Source organism: Crocodylus siamensis, chromosome 1 (assembly GCF_052110815.1).
Source record: "Crocodylus siamensis isolate JL-2025a chromosome 1, ASM5211081v1, whole genome shotgun sequence".
NCBI lineage: Eukaryota > Metazoa > Chordata > Crocodylia > Crocodylidae > Crocodylus > Crocodylus siamensis.
In genome coordinates, this window is record NC_143395.1 from 362,303,031 (window position 1) to 362,324,937 (window position 21,907).

General features: G+C 45.2%; 1 protein-coding gene and 1 pseudogene across 11 annotated transcripts in view; one reads left to right on the forward strand and one right to left on the reverse strand.

The window, feature by feature from the left end:
* ENOX1 (ecto-NOX disulfide-thiol exchanger 1) overlaps positions 1–21,907 on the reverse strand; it is a 536,440-nt gene that overhangs the window by 190,960 nt on the left and 323,573 nt on the right. The gene's annotated exons all lie outside the window — the stretch shown is intronic.
* Positions 686–8,190, forward strand: LOC149874964 (uncharacterized; annotated as a pseudogene).

Here is a 21,907-nt window from a genome sequence, read left to right on the forward strand (position 1 = left end):
ACTTTATTCTTCTGAAATTCTCTCTCTGAGGTTGGTTAAAATTGGTAAATGGAATATGAAAAGCAGAGCTACTAAACTGGTAGCATAGGAAATCTAAATCACACAACAATACTGTTTGAAAGCCAGATAAAACTGAACACTATTTTGTGATTTAAAAAGAGGGGGAGACAGGGAAAAATAACTTTTATACATTTAGATAAACAAGCTCACCTAAGGAAAAAGTCATCAGATACTCATTAAATACGCATCACACACTCATTAAAAAACAAAACACACACACACACACCTATGTAGGCCTCAGTGAAGTATGGTTAATACAACCATTGATCAGTGCATATGCAAGTCATATAAAGGCCCAGGTAATAGCACAAAATGAAGTAGGCTGGAGATCAGCACTACACATCTCATACATGGCTTAAGAAACAGGGTTGGTTTATAGATTCCTCAGAAGCCAAACAGATGGAAACCAATGAACCAAGCAGGATCAGAGTGACCTAGTAAATAGTGTGACCTTTTTACCAGGTTGGGGGACCTATCTCATAAGAACTGGATGTGAATGATGTCACTTAATGATGTGCTAATGATTTAGGATGCGTATGTTGTACATGAACTTGTTTTGATTGGTGTATAAAAAGGGGCCTGGGAACTCTGGGAGCACTTTGGGGCTATGTTTCAAGCTGGTACCATGTACACCAATAACCCAGCTGAATGGTCACAGATGCTGGTATTTTGGCTTGTTTGTAGACAATAAAACCTGGCTGAGCCGTTTGTATTCAGAACCAAAAACTGCAGTCAGTCTCTTGAGCATAACAATGAATTGTTAGGTGTAGTAGCACAATTGTGTGATGGTATCCTTACAGTACACCCACAGACCATCCAAACTGAGGGAGGCTCACTCACATGACTAGTAATACTCAACTCCTGACAGCACTTGACATGTTTACAACCTACTTCAAGGTTCCCTTTGAATGAACACTACCAACATGTCTTAGAGAGAACTATATTCCCAAATACATATTACCAAGTAAATTTTGTATTCAGTTCCATCAGTATAACTCCCCAGGATTTCATCAGTGTAACTGAGAACAGGATTTGTCCCATCCTGTATATTGTATATTGGCGCACAAAAAATGAGTGCCATACATAGTAAGAAAAACATTCACCTTGCTACTGAATGACAAGGAAGGAAAAAGCACGTTTGAATGATACTCTAGCCTTGATCCTCTCAGCAGGAGACAGTGAGGCATTTGGACAAACTTCAGCCACAGGTTAACATAATTTATACATGTGAGGAATGTAAAGTGCTCAATGAATGCTCTAAGCTCCTCAGTCACCACCAGATACACTTTTAAAGATTAATCTGCTCAAGAGACATAAAAAAGTCGATTTGTACTTTCAATTCCATACACCTGCCCACAAACCTTTGTTAGAGAAAAAAAAAGGTTTTATAGTTGCACCAGTGTTATAAGGAAAGAAAGTAACCAAAACAAAAAGGAAACTGTTGAAGTTCATGTGATTGAGGTGTTAAGGTGGCACTTCCCCCATAAGCCTGAGAATCAAACTCAGACTAGCAGCAGAAACTTAGCACTGTCACCAATGATTTGCAACACTACAGTATTATTCTCAGATTGAGAAAAATTGCACAAGGTTAATTTTTGTTTTTATTTCATCAATATTAATGTACAGTGCTTTTTCTTATAATTATGAACAAATCTTAACTAATAACCTTTATTTATAAACTGTAAAAGATCCATTTGCACCTGGTCAGTCACTTAGCGTCATCTCTGTATTTGGTTTGTGCAAATTCCAGAAGTGGTAATCATATATTATAACATTTCCTTGGGCCTGTCTTTCATATTTTATAGCGAAGGGACTTCCCAGCTCTCATTTTTACAGTTCATCTCAAGTAAATCCAAGAGCTTAGTTGAACATATTTAAATGAAAGAGCCACTTAAGAGAATGATGATGAAATTGTTGTCTTGATAGTAGGCCAATTGTCCAACTCCTGTGTATGAACATAGTCCAATTTTACATGCCATTACTAGAGAAATGGCATAATTACCCATTTCAATCTTCATGTGAGAGTTATCTCTACATTTATGTATGCAAGGCTTTCAGTCTTCTTGTATTATTAATGATGTAAAAGACCTTAAGAATCAATATAATTTCCTGTAATTTGCTGATTACCAAAATGCAAAGTTTCAACATCTGAACACCCAACTCCTAAAAAAGGAGCAGGGCTTGTGTGCTTTGAATTTAAAAGTTGGGTTTCCTCATGAGTTGAGTAATAGATAGAATAGATAAACCAGACGTGGATGTATGCACGGAAAGTGAATCTGTTCTGGAGTGCATTTTGATCTATACTGCAGCTGCTTTGCAAGAAGCCAAACTCCTACTGCTGAGTTACACACTTTACTGGTACTTCTTGATGCCCATTCAGAGTAACAGGTGATTATTTTTCCCTCCCTAATACCAGATTAAAGTGTTGGCTTTTGTTGCAAGGCAGACTGAAGACTGTGGTGAAGAGTTAAGAAAAACACAATAGCATGTGGTGCAAGTGTGACCTCATAACCTGGATCCCCTTCATTTCTAACTTCAGTTAAACACTCCAAACATCGATATGTGTCCCATCACCTTCATTTCAATGAACTGACATATGGGGCAGATGGCAAGGGAATTTCCTCACTTTGTTAAAAAAAAAATCTTAAATTTGCCTGACTGAAATGATGTCCCTGCAGATTCCACTGGGTTTGCAAGATGGAAACACAGATCTAGCAGGATAGTGATAGGGAACCAGGAATGGGTAAAAATGACAATAACATTCCCAAAGCTCTGGTTCCTCCTCAGATGGTTTCTGAAGTCGATTGCTGCCTACAGCAGATCATGCCCTTGAACCCACCTGGTCTTGAAGCATGGGAGGGGGAGGAAGAATCATGCCCTTCCTTCTGTCTGATTATTTCAAAATAACAGAGATTGCCACCTTTGTCTTCAGATGTTATGGACACCTGAATCTATACCCCATGCAAGTCTTAGGAGGGCATGGCTGGTAGCCCCCTGTATGCCCTACTCCCTAAATTTTACAAAAGCTCCTTCCCTCAGTAGTAGGCTGCAAATTTTCAGAAAAGTCCAAATTTTCTCAGCCACTTGCAAAGTGTCAAAAACAGAATTTTCAGCCTCTGAACAACTTTAATTAGTTTGTCACAGACTAACTAACCATCCTACAAAGGCTCATGGAGAATCAAGCAGGCTTGCTAGTCGCCTTTTAGTGCTTGATGAATGTAGGCCTCAATGCTTGAGGGGAAATGGAAGACCTTCAAAAAAGCCTCCTAGGTAGGCCAGTGGACCTTCTTAAGGTGTGGTAAGAGGTACTCTCCATCAGCAAACTTAGGGAGGGACGCTACACAGGGGATTCTGTTTTTATTTACACTTTTCTCCACACTGAAACAGCTGCTTCACCTTCTTCTTTTTCCTAACCACTAATTCCTCAGGTTCTTAAGAACAGTGTTCACTTTCCAAGAGTTGTAGGAGTTCAGGGGAGGGGATGGAGGGACAAAATGAGTTGGCAGTGGCAGCATGTTCTACATTCTCTATGTCTTGATCAACTCTCACACAGGAGACCCAGCAAGTGAAAAACATTTTTGGCCAACTACTTCCCACTGCTTCCATGGCACATTTCTGGAGATTCTGATGACCAATATAGCACACAGGAACCAAATTGCCACAGCAGTGTTCCCAATTCAAAAGCTGGCAACTTAAGAAATCTGCTACATTAGTCTAGCTCAGAGACAGGCAATTATTTTGGGCGGAGGGCCACTTAGCAAGTTTTGGCAAGCTGTCGAGGGCTGCATGGGTAACCCTGCAGCCCTTGACAGGTGCCCCACCCCCTGGTCACCACCTTGGGACTGGAAATCCCACCCCTGACCTCTGACCCCTGCCACTGGAAGTCCCTCCCCTGGCCCCGGAAGTACTCCTTCAGAGAAGAGGGTTTTTGCTATCTTAGAAACAGGAAAAAGAACCAAATTATGCACTAAAAATCAAATACCCATGATATTATATTTTAATTCAATTAAAACATATATTTTTGTCCTGATACCTGTGTGTTTGTGTTTTATATTTAGAACTGATTGCATAATAGCTCAAAAATGTAGTCGTACTTTTGTATAGTGTGTGGGGTGTGCAGTAGTATTGGGGAGGGTAGGGGTGGATGTGGAGAGCTGTGGATGTGTGTGTGGTATTTGTTGGATGTGTGACTGTGTCTGGAAGAGGGTGTGGCTGTGGGATTTGCAGGATGAGTTGCAAGGGGAGAGCCAGCCAGGTGCTTGCCCCAAGCCTCATGGCCGTGTTTGCACTCCAGCGGCTCCTGCTGCCGCCAAAAGGCTGGGGGCTGCCAGGGAAGGGCCTGTTAGGCTTGGGGGCAGTGTGGGGGGCTCCTGGAGCCACTGGAGGTGGCACAAGTTGGTGGACATGTGGTCCAGGACATGAGAAGCCCAAGGAGGTGGTGCAGAACTTGCATCGCATGCCTAAGGCTTGAGGTAGCAAAGGCTTGGCTTCCCAGGGGGAATGGGGGATGGCCCAGCTCCTCCCCACCCCTCAGGGGCCTGGCAGCCTAACAGCAGCTTGTCCCCTGGCCCTGGGACAGACAGGGAGGCTGTGCCAGGAGCTAGAGCAGAGCCGCAACTGCTTTTCTGCTTTAGATGCTCCTGCAAGTTCCAGGAGGCTGGAGGGGCCAGGAAAGCTCCTGGCCAGCCCTGGGGGCAGTGTGGGGGCCTTCTGAGGCCTCTGGGAGTGGCACATGGCCCAGGATGGAGAAAGTCCAGGGAAGCGGCACGGAAGTTGCATCCTGAGCCTGAGGCTTCGGATGGCAACCGCCTAGCTATCCCCGCTGGGTGTCCCCAGCGGGTGCCACCACCCTGGGGGGGAAGGCCTGGCCCCTTCCGCCCTACAGGGGCCCAGCAGCCTGGGAGCAGCTTGACCCACCAGCCTAAGGACGGGTGGGAGGCTGCGTCAGAAGCCAGAGTGGAGCCACAGCTGCTTTCTTCTGAAAGCTCCTGCGGCTTCCCTAAGCTTCTGGCACCCTGGGCCCGGACCCTGCCAGGTCGTGCCACTCCCAGCAGCCTTGGGAGGTGACCCATGCTGCGCCTGGGGCTGGCCAGGAGCTTCCCCAGGGCCCCTGGGCTCCTCATGGCCGCAGGAACTTCTGGAGCAGAAAGCAGCCGTGGATCCACTTCTGTTCCTGTTGAAGCCACCTGCTCATCCTGGGGCCATGAAGCAAGCTACTGCTGGTCCCCAGAGGGGCAGGGAGGCCTGGGCCTTCTCCCCAGGATGGCAGCACCCACCGGAGCCTCCCAGGATGAGGGCAGCTGAGCCGTTGCTGCCCTAAGCCTCAGGCACAGGATTGAAGTTCTGTGCTGCCTCCCCCCATGTCCCCACTGGGTCATGCCACCCCCACCAGCTCCAGGCACCCCCCCGTGCTGCCCCCAGGGCCAGACAGGGGGGTTGGGAGCCAGCAACAGCCATGTATTTTTGTCCTGATACCTGTGTGTTTGTGTTTTATATGTAGAACTGATTGCATAATAGCGCAAAAATGTAGTCTTACTTATGTATAGTGTGGGGTGTGCAGTAGTATTGGGGTGGGTATGGGTGGGTGGGTGGATGTGGAGAGCTGTGGTGGGGCCAGTGCCAGCGGGGCCCAGAGCAGGCTGGCAGGAACCCGGGGTGTAGCTGCCTGGGCCCTATGGAGCTGGGCTGGGCTGCCCCAGCAGGGAGAGAGGGGAGCCACCCTGCTCTGGGCCCCACCGGCGCTGGCTCCAGTGTGTCCCCTTGCTCCCAGCCCCAACCCTCTGGCCAGACAGGGACCAGCATGCTCCCCGACTCCCTCTTACCCGAGTTTCCCACTCCAGCACTGGGCGGGAACAGCCTCATGATCCCTCCAGCTGGGGGGGGGGACAGGGCCGGGTACGCCCTGCTCTTCCAGGGGCCTGCTCTGGCTTCTGCTGGGTCCTACTGTCCCTGGCTCCTGTCACTTTTGACTGGAGCCAGAGGCAAATAAATAATAATTTTTAAAAAATTTCTAGAGGCCCTGGGGGCTGGACAAAATGATCTCGCAGGCCAGATGTGGCCCGTGGGCTGTATTTTGCCCACCCCTGGTCTAGTTGCTAGCAAGTCACATTTTCATCTCTCCTATGACAGCAAATGGATAGAAGAAAAGCTAGAGGAGTTTTGAATTCTGGACACTTTCCTGGTTAGTTATAATTCAAAAACCCTTTCTCTAATTCACTTCTAGATCTGTGAAAGTTCCACCTCACTTCCCAGACTCCCCTGCTAATTTTGAGGTAGTTATTATATTTCTTTCCTTTGCATACAAAAAATTCATTTACACTGGAAGACAAGGTCCTTTTGGTAAATGTGATATCTTCTTTTTGATCAACTAAATAGTTGGAAAAATTGTTCTTTGCAAGCTTTTCATCACAAACACCCTTCTTCAGGCATAGGAAGAGTCTACTTGTGTTTGTGGCTAGAGACAGACATTACACATAAACTGATTTAAATGATCAGAATCTGGTTTAAACCTGTAACACATGTTCAGTGCACATAAACCAGTTTGAAAATGGCTGAAATCAGTTTGTGACAAACCTGGTTGAATGCAGTATCAGACTTAACTAATTTGGCTCTAACCGGTTTATGCAGACCCCTTCCTGGTTTAACTTAAGGAGGGCCAGAGTGCCTGACTGGCTGTTGAGGCAGCAGCTGGAAATTTAAAAGCCGCAGTTTGACATAGCCTGTGGCACTAGGGAGCCAGGAGCAGGGAGGAGAGAAGGGATCCAGGCACACATGTGTCCCGCAGGCGTTACCTGACCCGAGGCGGAGGTGGATGCAGCAGCAGCAGAACCAGCAGCGGGGGCAGCATCAGCTGATCCCCCTAAGGTAAGTGGGGCAGAGGGACTGGACACAGCTGAGCCGGATCTGGAGGGGAAGCCCCCTGGATCCCTTTTAGCTGAGCCGGTAGGGAACTGCGCTCCTGAGCAGCTCCGTGCGAACAGGGTGCACAAACAGGCATGCTCTGTAAAAGCACGCTGGCATTTGCACCAGCGGGCAAACAGAACAGGCCAGGAGGGATACTCCTGCTAGGGTAGGGTGGAGGCACCACACTAAGCTCTAAATAAACAGCAACTTATATGATGGTGTCGACTCGGAGTGCTGCTAGGGCCCCTGCCCGGGGGCGGGGGCACAGCCTACCCGGGGCTTGTCTGAGGCCTCCACCCAGACAGAGCCCATAGGGGAGCTAGCGTTCCCCCCCCCCCCCCCGGCCTGCAGGGGATGCCTAGCAAGGCCAGGGGGGCAGGGATTGGGGGCACCCACACCTGTCCTGCAGATGCCTGCCTTAGGGCCCTGGAGACACAGGTGAGGGAGCTCCAGAAGGAGGTTAGCAGGCTGAGGGGAATCAGGGACGTGAAGGATGAAATTGATGGTTATTTCCTTTCCCTCCAGGGCCATGCACCGAAGGAAGAAGCACCTCAGGAAGTGCCCTCCACTGCAGAGTGGCAGACAGTCACCTCCAGAACCACAGCTGCTCACAATGTAACAGTATCAGTTCCTCCAGTTCGGCTGGAGAACAGGTATGAGGCCCTGGCAACACTGGAGGAGAAGGAAGGAGAGGAGACAACCAGAAAGGAGGCAACTCCACACTCTCCACGCTCTGAACAGGCCAAAGGAGCTAAGCAGTCCTGGAGGAGGAAGTGTCAAGAGATCGTCATAGGCAACTCCATCCTGAGAGGTACAGAGGGCCCCATCTGTCGCCAGGACCCCTCAACACGTGAGGTCTACTGCCTGCCCAGAGCAAAGATTCAGGACGTGAGGGAGATGATCCAGGCCGTGATCCAGCCCACCGATTACTACCCCATGGTCCTAATCCATGTGGGTACCAATGATGTGACCAGGAGAAGTCCTGATAACCTGATGGTGGAGTACCATGCTCTGGGGGGCATGTTGAAGGAGATAGGTGCATAGCTGGTATTCTCTTTTGTCCTACCAGTGAGTGGACATGGAAGACGACATGAGACCTGCATCACAGAGACCAACTGGCGGCTTCAGGAATGGTGCATCGAGGCAGGCTTTGGCTTCCTAGACAATGACCCTCACATCATGACGAGAGACATGCTCGGGTGGGATGGGCTCCACCTTTCCCCTTAAGGTAAGCATGTGTCCTCTTTTAGGCTGGCAAATCTTCTCTGGTGGGCTTTAAACTAGGCTTGTCAGGAGAAGGGGAAGACGAGGGAAGAGGAAGCCTTGGACAGCTAAACCAACCAGCACTCACAAGTACAGCCCAGCCTAGACCGACAAGTGGAACATACACACAGGTAAGCAACAGGGGCCAGGGCAATGCTGTGATTAGGGGGCCAATGCACACATCCTCAGGAGGCCTCAAATGCCTCTACACAAACGCTCGTAGTATGGGAAACAAGCAAGAGGAACTTACCCTCCTGCTAGCTGACACCACCACAGACATAGTGGGGCTCACTGAAACATGGTGGGCCCAATGCACGACTGGCTGGGGAATATCAAGTGCTATAGGCTGTATAAGAGGGACAGGACAGGAAAGAAAGGTGGAGGTGTGGCGCTCTACATTAAGGAGGAATACACATCCTCATCAGGTAGCACAGTCAGAGGAGGGGCACACAGAAGTGCTCCGGGTTAGAATACAGGGCAGTCAAGGGGAAAGAGACTTAACGATGGGGGTCTACTACAGACCACACAACCAAGGGGAAGACCTAGACCAGGAATTCTTAAGTCAGCTAACGGAGGTAGTTAGGTCAAAGGACATGGTCATCATGGGTGACCTGAACTTTCCAGACATCTGTTGGGAAGAGCAGTCAGCCAGGTCTGATGGGTCACGTAGGTTCCTAGCCAAAATGCAGGACCTCCATCTAACCTGGGAGGTGCACAGCCCCACCAGGGGAGACACCTTGCTGGACCTGGTCCTGGCCACAGGCAACAACCTGGTGAGGGGGCTGCGGGTGCTCGACTACCTTGGCAACAGCGATCATTGCTTGCTGAAATTCACTATCCAGTGCAAGGTGGCAAAGGCCTACAGCAAGGCAGCAGCCCTAGATTTCAGGAGGGCGGACTTCAATGAGCTAAGGAGAATAGTCGGGGAGGCACTGAGGTCCCGGAGGGGAGGGGAGCCAGGTGTCCAAGAGGAGCGGTCAGTCCTTAAGGAGACGATCCTCCAAGCCCAAACGGAGGTAATCCCAACACAGATCAAAGGGAGCAGCAGGGCACAACACCCCCCATGGCTCACCAAAAGCATACAGGAATGTGTCCTAACTAAAAGGGAGGCATACTCTCAATGGAAGCGAGGGGCCATCATCAGGGAGGATTATACTGCGGTTGCTCGGGGATGCAGGGGGGCAGTCAGGAAGGCCAAGGCGGAGATGGAACTGGGACTAGCTACCTAGATCAAGGACAACAAGAAGTCCTTTTTTAAATACATGGGGGGGGAAGAAGGTTCCAGGTTATATGGGGCCCCTGCAAGACATGCTAGGATATCTGGTCATCACACCAGACAAGAAAGCTAACCTATTTAATGACTTCTTTGCCTCCATTTTCCTAAGCAGAGACCAGATCAGCGCCCTCCCCCCACCCCCCGGGCCCTCTTCAGGCCCCAAGGGAAGCGCACCTAGGCCAAGGGTCAGTGAGGATCTAGTCAGGGAACTTCTTGAGGGACTGGATGTATTTAAATCAGCTGGTCTGGATGATATCCACCCCAGAGTGCTGAGGGAAACAGCTGAGGTCATTGCGGGACCTCTGGCACGGCTTTACGACCACTCGTGGTGCTCTGGTGTGGTGCCAGAGGACTGGAAGAGGGCCAAAATTGTTCCCATCTTCAAAAAAGGGAGGACAGAGGACCCGGGAAACTACAGGCCAGTTAGTCTTACCTTGATCCTGGGGAAGCTTTCTGAGAAAATTATCCTGGCACATGTCCACGAGGGGCCAGCAGGGGAGGTTATGCTTAGGCGAAACTAACACATGTTCATTAGAGGCAGGTCCTGTCAGACCAACCTGGTGGCCTTCTATGACAAGGTCATCAAATCCTTAGATGCAGGGGTGGCAGTGGACATAGTCTTTTGGGACTTTAGGAAGACCTTCGACACTGTCTCTCACCCCATTCTCATTAAAAAACTGGGGGACTGTGGTGTTGACACCTACACAGTCAAATGGGTCACTAACTGGCTGGAGGGTCACACCCAGACAGTGGTGGTGAATGGGTCATTTTCGACCTGGAGGGACGTGGGCAGTGGGGTTCTGCAGGCCTCGGTCCTCGGGCCCGCACTGTTCAACATCTTCATCAGTGACTTGGATGAGGGGGTAAAAAGCACCCTGTTCAAATTTGCTGATGACACTAAGATGTGAGGGGATGTGGGAACGTAGAAGGGAGGCATAGGCTGCAATCAGACCTAGACAGGTTACAGGGGTGGGCGGATGAGAATAGGATGGGATTCAACACTGACAAGTGCAAGGTGATGCACCTTGGGAGGAAGAACCAGCAGCACACCTACAGGCTGGGGAACTCCCTTCTCATCAGTGCAGAGGCAGAAAAGGATCTTGGAGTCATCATTGATGCCAACATGAATATAGGCCAGCAGTGTGGGGATGCAGTCAGGAAGGCCAACCATAACTTGCATGGCATCCACAGATGCATCTCAAGCAGGGCAAAGGAGGCGATCCTCCCTCTCTATGTGACACTGGTCAGGCCACAGCTGGAGTACTGTGCCCAGTTCTGGGCACTGTGCTTTAAGAGGGATGTGGACAACATGGAGAGAGTCCAGAGGAGGGCCACTCGCATGATCGGGGGCAGCAGGGCAGGCCCTATGAGGAGAGGCTCAGGGACCTGAACCTGTTCAGTCTCCACAAGAGAAGACTGAGGGGGGATCTAATGGCCTGTTATAAACTAGTCAGAGGGGGCCAGCAGGCCCTGGCCCTGTTCCCTCAAGCGCCACCAGGAGTGACTAGAAATAATGGTCACAAGCTGGCTGAGGGTAGATTCATGCTAGATATCAGGAGGCGCTACTTCACTGTCAGGGCGGCTAGGATCTGGAACCAACTTCCAAGTGAAGTGGTGCTGGCTCCTACCCTGGGGGTCTTTAAGACAAGGCTGGACAAACACCTTGCTGGGGTCGTTTGATCCCAGTACCCTTTCCTGCCATGGCAGGGGGTCGGACTTGATGATCTGCTCAGGTCCCTTCTGACCCTACAGACTATGAAACTATGAGAGTCCCCCAGCATCCCAGATGCTTTACAGCCATGGGCAGTGCTCTCTACTTGAGTGAGCAGGGCTGTCCACTCCCCTCTGCTCCCTGCCTGGAGCTCTGGCGAAGACGGCAGACACAGCAGTGTCTGCCAGACTTTCTCCTGCCCACGCCCCGCTCACCACTCCCTGCTAAAGCAGGGATTCCCCCTTCCCTCTCCCACACCCACCATAGCCAGCATTTGGTATGCTAGCTAATGCTGAGTGGTGTCTGTGTAAGGCAGACAGAACGCAGGCAGAGAGAACAGTGCCTGCTTACTTCTTTTTGAAACTAATCAACAGGTAGCTGGTAATGTTCCTCCATCCCTTCGTTGGAAAGAACTGCTAAAGAAGATCTTGAACTAATGAGAGAGACTTTTGTTTTCTTAGTGGGCTGATAGACTCTGAGTTTGGGGTGTTAGACACTGTCTTATCAACTTCCTGCTAGGCTATCAAGAACAATGGGCTGGGGGGGACCCCCGCTCCTTAATCAGAGCATCCTGTTGGGGCCTGGCCATGCCCTTCACCCCCGCCCCCCACTCAGCACTTTGGAAGGGAAGGGAGGGCTGTTCTAGTGCCCCCCAGCTTCTATCCTGAGCCACTGCAGGCACGTGCCTGCATTTCTTCAGTCCAGAGGGGATGTCTTTAAGGTTACAAACCAGCTCAGCCTATCCAGGTTAGACTAACCTGCAAAGATTGACCCAATTTAGGCTCAGGCTTTTTGAATGTCTGGCTCTAGCTTGTGTGCACACAAACATCAGCACATAAACACCAGCATACTCTCCCTATGCCTGGTGAAGGGTGTTTGTGTCCAAAAGCTTGCAAAGAACAATTTTTCTAACTATTTAGTTGGTCTAATAAAAGATATCACATTTACCTGAAGAACCTTGTCTGCTAATGTCCTTAGACTAAAACGGCTATAACCAACACCCCTTTACTCTGGAAGCTCAGTTATGACTTTACAGATCAGTCCCAACTATGCCAAAATTAATTTAATTCCAGAGAAATAGTTCTTCGCCTTAACTGGATATTTGGGAAACTTCATAAAACAAAAAGAATGTTTGGCCTTGAATTCAGCTTCTATGGAAAATATACTGAAAAGAGATCAGGAAAACAATTTGGAATGATCAGTGTAATTTAGGCAGGTCATATTATAAAATAGTGGTGATATCTCCCCCACCTATTCCACATACAAATTCAAGTGAATGCATATGCCTATGATGCCAAGGGTAAAATGATCAAACATGCCTAAGCCTTAATTTAGGAGTTAAACTGACTGCAAGGCACAAGATGGGGAAAAACGGGCTTTAAGAAGTATAGAGGAAGGGACCCACAAAAGTCAAATTTGATTAAAGCTGAACAAGGAGGATTAAAAGGATGATGGGGAAGGGATGAGAAGTCAAGCTTAACTATTCTGCTGAAATTCTTTTTGAAGACAATATTGTTGAAAATGACAAGGGACGTAATTGTGGAAGCAGAACATTTGTTTAGGTTACCAAAAGCATTTTCAAGTTTTCACAGTAGAGATTAATGACTAAGAGTCATAGAAGAGGAAGCAGAGAGTACTGGGCATGAAACTAGCTCAAACAGTGACTCTACTCTGCAAAAGTGACTGTTAAAATGGTTCCTTCTGACTCATGAGATCTACTCCCTGTGGGCCCAATTCTGAAAGTAATGCACAGGCCTGAACTGAGAGCACTGCATTAACAGAAAGAATACCCTGCCTGAACCAGGAGTGTACAGAATTCACTTCCTTGCAGAGTGCATGCATGTGTGCACGACTAATAGAGGATCTGGCCATGATCCTGTCTCTTCTCTACTCCATTTAGGGTACCTGGAGCTTTTGCTCAAAGTAGTATTTGGATTTCAGCTGGGCTGAGCCCTGGGAAGGAAGGCAGCAGGGATATGGGCAAGAGCAGATTTGAAAGGTTTTTGTGCAAGAGCCAGCCCTCATCTGGCTTATGTGTTCACAGCCACTTCTGTTTATTTTAGTCACAAAAAATAAAAGTTTTTACAATGTTTTATTCCCATTGGCTCTGCAGAGGTAATATAGTTGAGAGAAGTAAAACTGGGTTCTATTCAGGTTCATGTGTCGCCAGCAGAATTGCAAACTCAGTCAATTGGCAGAATCAAAATCTCCTTTTATTTACACCTCTGGAACCCCAGGGGAGACTATGAGGTTTCCAAAAACAAAATGTTATTACTTGCTTTTTACTGATGAAGAAAACAGGCAGACAGAATACAGGTTACCCTTTAGCTCCCAAATAAGTTTGCTGTACTTGTAACCTGAAACCATTTTACATGGAGTCATTGGGACACAATAAAAATGGAGCCTCTGGCATTATTTTTATAACAGAATTACATTTTAACAGCAGTTTTGTCATTTTCCAATTGTAAATATATTATGAGGGAAGCAAAGTACTCCAGAAGACTTCTTTTGCTTCTAATTTACTGCATACAAATATGGATGCATCATAAAAACAAGAACTCAAAGGTTACAGATGAAACAAAAATGAGAATCTCAGCAAATAATAAGAAGCAATGTGATCAGGCTCCAAGACATTTGAATCACTTAGGGGACTGGACCTGCAGAAGTCCAATGCAATTCAGTGTAAAAAAATGTAAAGCAATTTACCTCATAGCAAGAAACCAACCTATGGAGCATCTGTTAAATCTAACAATTTTGCAGACTTCTAACAAGGAAAAGGATTTAGGAAACAGTGAAAAAATAAGGCAGTAACTCACTGTGAGCAGATACAAGAAAAGAGGACCAATATAATAAACGAACAGTAGGACAGAATATAAAATTAAGTGAGTCTCATACAATGTCTCTGTATGAGACTCTTAGAACAGTATAATGCTTTTTTTGTTACTATTCCCTGTAGCTGCAAGGTGCTAATTCTCCTTAGGAAATATATGCTGCACTGGAAAGTAAGATTGTATTCAAACCTTCCCTGTTGCTCTGTTGATAGGAAACTCAAGATCAGGGGAATGAAGTGGCAGTAAGCACTGCAGAAAGAACACAACTGTTAGTTAGTAGTTAAAGGAGTTACAGTAAAAAAGCCCTCTACTGAGAATTTCCAACCTCAATCCCCTAGATGCGCACTTCAAAGGACAGCAAGCTCAAATGTCCCAGCTGAGCTCAACTGCTGCTGAGGTAACACATGAGAAGAGAGGCAGTCTCAAAGGTACACTATGTGGTTATTACTTTGTTTTCCTTGCATTGCACCTTCATATTTCCAAAGTGTGTATTTGTATGTATGTAACACTGCCTGCCATCTTGTGAGGCATCACTGATGCAATTCGTTACACAAAAAAATGCACTGACCTTTCACGGAGATTCATATTCTTAGGGCCAGCTAGCAACTAGGTCACATGAGCTGTCTTTTGTACAACCTGGTATTTGACCAATAAGTGGCCATTTGACTGGTCATATTAAGTTCAGTCAATTGGCCAGATAATGGTCAAAAATTGTAAAAAAAAAATTGCCAATAGGTTCAAATAATATGCAGAAGAAAGCACAAATTTTCCATTAAGAAATGCGTCCAAAATAATTAAAAAAATCATATTTCTGTCAAGAAAACGACAAAAAAAATGGAGGGGTTTTTTTTTTGTAAAATCGCTATAGTCTTTGACTGGTCAAAAAATACGGAGTCAATTGGCAGGCTTGCCAGCCTTAGTCTTTTGTCATGTGAGCAGTCCCATTGGCTCCACTAGGACTGTTCATGTCATAAGTACTGGTCAAGAATCTTCTGCATGCTTAGGCTGGTCTGTTTTGCCCTAATTCTAAAATAAATTCCAATTTGATTTTAAAAAACCATGAAATATGTATATCTTGTATTTATTAAAAATATAACCTGTGTCTTCTATGATGTATTTTGATTCAAAACTCAGCACAAATACCTGGAACTATAGCCAGAAATGCTTTTAGTCTTGAGACTGAAAGTCTTTAGTTTGGGGAGTTGATAAATCAGTGGTGACATGCCTGAACTAGCTAAGGTTTATTATAAAATTAAGCTTTATTATCTGCTTGAGGTAATTAGAATGGAATGAAGGGACATAGAGTTAAAAGGCAACATATGTAGGCAAAACTGAAGTAGGTATTTTATTTTACACGGGGTACTGAGTAACGAGAATGAACTTTCCAGTCAAGACCATTTCATACACCGAGTTCTGGCTAATAGCAAGAAAGGACCCCACTCTAATTAAAATCAGCTATTCCAAGAGCTGTTCCAGCTGCAGCTTCCATTCTTAGCCATCTGCACACAACACTGACTTTCCAGGTGCATCCTTTAAGCTATTTGCTCCTGCAACCCAAAATGTTCCCTCCAGGTTCTAGATAGGCTGCTAAAAAGAGAAGTCTTTTTAGTTCAATTAAGGGAAAAATGGACAACTGCCTGGAATTTAGTCCACTGAAGAGCAGAAGTTAGTTTTTCATGTAGAAATAGGCATTATGGGCCACACTGAAAGGGGCATCTCAATCGCCTTCAGAATCTGGCCCTGGGTATCAGGAGTAATTTCAAACTGGCCATGGGTCTCTCTCCTGACCTCCTCATTTGGGGGTTTATTGTTTTTGTGATATTTGTTGTTTTCTTTCTACTGTTTCCCTCTTTGGAATAAGAAGCTTTAAATATTTTATATAAAAATTTTAAAGGTTAAAAAATAAGGCTTGAAATAGCATAAGTGTCAAATTTGTCCCCGACAAGAAGGTCCTGTGGACCACATCTATGTAAAGGCCCAATCCTGCAAATGCATAATTCATGCCTAAAACTCTAGCCCTATAAAATCTGAAAAGGATAAACAAAATTGATAAATACCTCTCTAATGAAATCTAAATATTAGGAAATGTATAGTGAACAGGGGAGCTGGCCATAATTATTTCATACTTTATTCTCTGGTGAAATAGGTTATAGAGCAGGAATATATTATTAATGCGACATGAAGCACGCCTAACATCACCTCACCTTCTCTGTGATGTCAAAATCTTAATCCCGATCTTTGTTTGGTAAATTATGCCTATCTTGATTACTCATTTAAAAGTTTTCCAACAGGCATGGTTGTGCTTTCTCCCAGGCTGCAAGGAGCTCCTTCTAAATACCTGCAAAGCATTTTTTTCTCTCTTATTGCCCTCCATCAAATCCCTCCTAACAACTATTTCATTCCTTAACACCTACAAAACAAAACAGAAAACACTTATGCAGCTTCTCTACTTAACTGCTGCTTTCCACAACTTGTCTCATTCTTTTCTTGTGTCCTTTCACCTTTTTTATCTCCTTGCTTACTGTCTTGAACTTAGATTGTTGTTAGTACTAGTACTTGGCCAAGGTCTGAGAGCTCCTCCAGACATGCAGGTAAAGGCATGATGGGATCTGATGAGCAACTGCACTTCCTGCCATGCCATACATGCATGGCAGAAGTGATTGTGGAATTGCACATCAGACCCCATCACACCTTATTGCCAGTGCAGGGGGAGCCCGGAATTGTGATTGTGTGGTGAGTAGCAAGCTTCATGGCTGGGAGTCCCTTTAGCTGATGTGGTTCCTAGCTGTGGCGGTGCACCAAGTGCTCCTGCAGCTGGGAGCCCCATCAGCTGACCCTGTCTCCAAGCTGCAGGGGTGCTTGGTGCATCCCCATGGATGGGAGCACAAGCCAGCTACAGGCTCCCCTCTGCATTGCTGGGAGTCAGGATCAGCTGCAGGCTCAGCTGATGGGGCTCCCCACTGTTGGAGAGCACAGTGTGCCCCCATGGCTGGAAGTCCCAGCCGCTAACAGGGCTACTAGCCAGTGGGCACACCCAAGCATAAGTTCAATTAATTGCATGACAGGACCTAGCCATAAAGTTATTACACATTTTTTTGGAATAATTGTGTGGCTTATTCCTCATTTTATCATGGCATGATTGAACATGTGGCCAGGTTAAAATTCAAAGAGTAATTAACTGGTTAATCACTCCTTAAGTGTAATGTGTAGCAGGGGCCTGACTCTTACATGTTTGTGCACTGCCTAGTATAAGGCACTGCCCTTAAAACAGTTTCCTAATACAAATGATACATAACATGGCGAGGAGAATAGGAAGATTAATTAAAAAGCATTTAGGTTCAAGATGGCTTTTTTTCCAGTAAAATTCCTTATGTTCCTTATCAGTCGAGAACAGTGACTCTGAGTTTGCCTGCCTCATTATTGTACAAGATATTATATCAAAGTTAATGAAACCATGGTAATACTGTAGCTTTTAATATTTTAGAACAAAATCTAAATACATGGTAGGGAGTATTTCAGTATAATTGATATGCTAAATTTTATTTTTTTCTCCATTGAATCCATTAAAAGCAGTCCTGGTGAATTCATGTTCACTAAAACACTATCTTTATGTACTCTGCTGGTGATGTAGGACATTTACTACCACAAAAGCATGGAAATTGGTAAGAAAGTGAGGTAAATCCATTATCTTTCTAAAACAAAACCATATTAGCAAAGCATTGGCTTAACCAGTACTTTATCTCACCATAAGGAGGCTAGAAAGCTACAGACTTCTTTCCTGTAATTAATCTGTATTCCGTTATGAATGTTTGGTATGAAGCTATCACAATCAGCATGCTATCTTATTTTATGCAGTGGTGGTGGTTAAGCTGGTGATTGGTTGGGGTGGGGGTTGTTAGTTTACTGTTTTTTTAAATTAAGAGTGTAAAAAACCTAGGATAAAAATTTAAATTGAAAGAGATATTTCCCCAAATGATGCTAAGAATGAAAAAAAATATTTATAAATCCTCAACATAAAATAGAAGTTTTTTTCTATATAACTTATTTTTCATTTTAGCAAAAAAAACCCAACCCAGAATTCTTGTGTTGTAAATAATAGCAGACTGGAATTTAAAAAATATTTTTATGTGGCATCATAAATGTACCTGATAGTTTACAATGAGAGACCTGTACCAAATATTTTCCTTCCCCCAAAAAGAGTTTAAACTGTCTTGACAGAAACTAGTAGAACAACAGCAGAAAAGTGTAGGGCAACATAGTTCAAAAATACACAGTTTGGGGCTTGGCGCTAAATTCCTCCCTTCAGCTGACAAATGTGCTGAGATGCCCTTGCTTGACCCTCTCATTTTGGTCTTTTGGGCCATTCAGCCCCTATTAACAAAGTTTCAATATAAAACAAACCACAAAGCTCATATTTGAGTGCTTGACTAATTTTAATCATTGTCTTTATCCTTCACCTCAATTAAGGACTAATATAGAGGACATACTTCACATGACCTAAGAGGTACACTTTACACTGAATACTGTGTCAAAGACACTTACTTTCTCAGCCACATTTTTCCTCCCTTTGGACCTCTCTCTTTGTGTAACCTAGCTGTGTTTGTTCTTAGTACTTTAAAGTCTCCTGGTGTGAAGCCTCCTTGAGTAACACTCACATGACAGAAACTGTGATTAACTCGGCAGGTGCTTTTCAGGTCAATGAAAAAACCAACCAGTTACACTAATACAGGACAATTTCTTTAGTGAGGTTCCCAGTGATTCTACATATTGGGATTATGTCAGTACCTCTTCTCTTTCATTCCTAGTGCTTTTTCAGTTCTTGACAATGTAAGAATAGTTTTAGTAGTATGGAGGCTTTATATTTCTATACTCCTTTAGGGTACATTTTGTGCCTCTTTCCTTTGATTATCCTCATCGGCTATTTGGGAAATAGACACTGTCAATCCTTGCTCTTCCTCCCCTTTAATAAAACTGAACGTTTCCAGAATAATGATTATAAAGGTGCAGAACTGGAATAGAAAAAGAAAACTATACTCATTTATTTTCTGTAGCGTTCCTTTGGGGTTTTCTGCTCTGTAACTTAGCTCATTTAAACGTGGTGTCAGTAGACTGCTGTATTCCTATCCAAATAAAGCTCACTGCAATCAGCAAGATATGAGCAGGAGGGTGCACAGTATTTTCATCAGATGTTTATCCTCTTAAAAACATACATCTGGTATGTGTTAAAGTATGGTTGCGAAACCTGGATGCTCAAACCATCTTTTGTAAAGAAAATTCAATGTTTTAAGTTATGATGCTACAAAAACAAAAAGAATTTGAAACCTCCTATGGATGGACCATGTAGCCAGTGAACAGATTGGATGTTAGTATTAAACAAGGACCTTATGAAAAGAAAAATGCCTTTTACCGAGAATGTTTCACTCATAGCAATACCTCTTTACAGGTAGTGGAAGACAAAGGTGACAGCAGAACAGCAAATGCAAACAGAAAAAGGAGATCTGGATTAACAATATAATACTGTGGGCTGAATAAAGGAACTGATCATCTGGAGAGAGAATAGCTGAGGAACATATACAGTGGCCACTGATGACCACAAACTTCAACTATGGAGATACCACATAAGAAAAAGAAGTGATTCCATTGGGATGAGGGATAGCATTCTGGCCAGCTGTGCAGGTCAAGTCACCTCCTCTCAGAGTCTTCAATAATGCTCACTCTATATTATCCTTCTCTGGGGGAATTGCTAGGCATGATCATTTTGCCATGATTATTAAATCCCTTTTTCTTTCTTTCACCCCCTTCATTCAATTTACAAAAATAGGACAATATCAAAATAAGGAGTTAATTGCTTCAATAACATGTAAATTAGTAAAACAGTATTACTTGACCTCACAAAAAATGCTTTGTGGTCCAGAATCAATTTAGTGGTCAAGCTTCGGCAACCACATTGTAGAAGAGGGGTGAGGCCTCATGGCCTCTTTGACATGGCAGAAGCCTGAGGGAATTTTTTAAGTCAGAGCCTAGCTGAGTCCACTTTTCATGTTTGCAAACAGCACTTGAATCTGCTTCTCATTTCTTCCAAAATAAATTTCTTGGATTAAGTGATCTTTAAGCCCATGGGGGTGTGGAGTGGGCAAACACATTTCTATGCCAGAATGGCAATGGTGATTCACATTATGTAGTAAAATATTTTATAACATTTGGAACCTGGAACACCAAGCTGCTTTCCTAGGCTAGGGACAGACATTACATATAAACTGGTATAAGTGATCAAAAACTGGTTTAAACCTGTAACACAACAGATGTTCAGTGCACATAAACCAATTCTGAAACTGACTGAAACTGGTTTGAGATACACCTGGTTCATTATAGTATCAGACTTAACTGATTTGGGTCAAACTGGTTTATGCAATGTCTGTCCCAGACGCCTTCCTGGTTTGAGTTAAATCAGAGTCCCTCAGCACGCTCTCTGCACTGGGCACTCTGCTCCACAGCAGAGCTGGCCCTGCACTTCTGCTCTCTGGCTAGAGCTCTGGCAGAGACTACAGGCATCTACCTGGCTTCCCCCTGCTCAAGCAGGGATTCCCCGCTCCCCTCTGCCTTACACAGGCACCTCTCAGAATTAGCTAGCATACCACATGCTGGCTACGGTCTGTGCTGTGGAAAAGTGGAAAAGGCAAACAGAACAGTGTTGGCTTAGGGCTTGTTGGAGCTAATCAACAGGTAGCTGGTACTGTCCCTCCATTCCTTCCTTGGAAAAGGGTGTTAAAGAAGAGCTTGAACTAATGAGAAAGGTTGTTGTTTTGTTTGATGTGGTAATAAATACTAACAACTCCCTGTGTAATTCCCTGCTGTGCAACTCAATGCTCTGTTATCAACAGCAGTGGGGGGAGGGGGAACACCTCCCTAATCTGAGCATCCTGCTGGGGCCAGGCCATGCCCCACCTGATCTTAGCTCTGTAGAAGGGAAGGCAGGGCTGCTCTAGCACCCCGCCCCCCTCCCCCAACTTCTAGCCTGAGCCACTGCAGGCATGTGCCTGCATTTCTTCAGTCCAGAGGGGATGCTTGTATGCTTACAAACCAATTTAGCCTAGCCAGGTTAGACTAACCTGCAAAGATTGAATCAATTCAGGCTCAGGCTTTTTGAATGTCTGTCCCTAGCCCTAGAGTTCTAGCCCTGGTTATGTATTCCACCGTTATTCGAAAGAATTGGAGAATGTGAGCTAATAAAATTTTGGAAAGCATAGTAAACCTTTTGCTTTATGATTCAGGGATGAAAAGGACCCCTGGTTATCCCATACATGGTTACTGTACAGAATGAACCTCTGAACACTATCAAAGGAAGGATACCAAAGTAGGTGGTCTGATTCACTATGACAGTTTCTATGTTCCTCTGAAATCTGGTCAGAAATCAAGTGTGGGACTAAAAAGAAAGAGGATAAATCAGAGACTTGCTTTTAGTATCTAATATTTCACAACCTATAGTGCCTAAAACACATGTCTTAAAACCAGCCTTTAAATGGCATAAGATATTTCTACACCTTTTGGTATACCAGATGCTAGGTTTCAAAACTGTCAGTGGTCTCTTGATTTACCACTGGTTCTATATCACTGGTCAAAGGCTGACTAAGGAAAAATCAAGACTGGGGACTGCAGTAAATGTCCATTTCTTGGTTTGAGGTTCACAGTGGGACTGATGTAGGGAAGCCTGCATTACTGTTACCCCACGTATTCATTATATTGATGATTAGAGGACATCAGTTTTCAGGCAGACAGTTTAACCAATAGTACAGCATGCAACAGAAGTCTTCAACTCTGAATCAAGCTCTCTTCAGAAATGTCTGAACTTGTGCTTTTTGCTTG